The sequence below is a fragment of the Crocodylus porosus genome, unplaced genomic scaffold, assembly GCF_001723895.1.
Source record: "Crocodylus porosus isolate Cpor-Errol unplaced genomic scaffold, CroPor_comp1, whole genome shotgun sequence".
Classification (NCBI taxonomy): Eukaryota; Metazoa; Chordata; order Crocodylia; family Crocodylidae; genus Crocodylus; species Crocodylus porosus.
The window spans coordinates 83,840-84,626 of NW_017728923.1; positions in this window are offsets into that span (position 1 = coordinate 83,840).

The window sequence follows — 787 nt, forward strand, 5'->3', positions numbered from 1 at the left end:
AAAAGTTTATTAAAGAGGCCATCCTTAATGGACTGGCTGATGCCAACATCCTAAGGGATAGCCAGCATGGGTTTGTTGCGGGTAGGTCTTGCTTGACCAATCTCATTTCCTTCTAGGACCAGGTGACCTATCACCTGGACAAGGGACAAGACATTGATGTCATATATCTTGACTCTAAAAAAGCCTTCGATCTGGTATCCCATGATCACCTCTTGGCAAAACTGGCCAATTGTGGCCTTGGGTCCACCATGATCCTCTGGCTGGGGAACTGGCTCTGTGGTCGGACCCAGAGGGTGGTAACTGATGGCAGTCACTCATCGTGGTGCCCTGTGACCACAAAAATGATCAGAGGTCAGGAAAACAGACATTACTACGACAGGCTGAGAGCCATGGGGCTCTTTAGCCTAAAAAAGTGCAGGCCTCAGAGGTGATCTGATGGCCACCTATAAGTTGATTGGGGTGACCACCAGTATCTGGGGGGGAACGTTTGTTCACCAGAGCACCCTAAGGGATGATGGGGTTGAATGGTCATAAACTACTGCGAAACTGTTTCAGGCTGGACATAAGGAAGAACTCCTTTACTGTCTGAGCCCCCAAGGTCTGGAACAGCCTGCCATCGGAGGTGGTTTGAGCACCTACATTGAACACCTTCAAGAGCAAACTGGATGCTTATCTTGCTGGGATCCTATGACCCCAGCTGACTTCCTGCCCTTTGGGCGGGGGGCTGGACTCGATGATGATCTTCCAAGGTCCCTTCCAGCCCTAATGTCTATGAAATCTGTGAAAT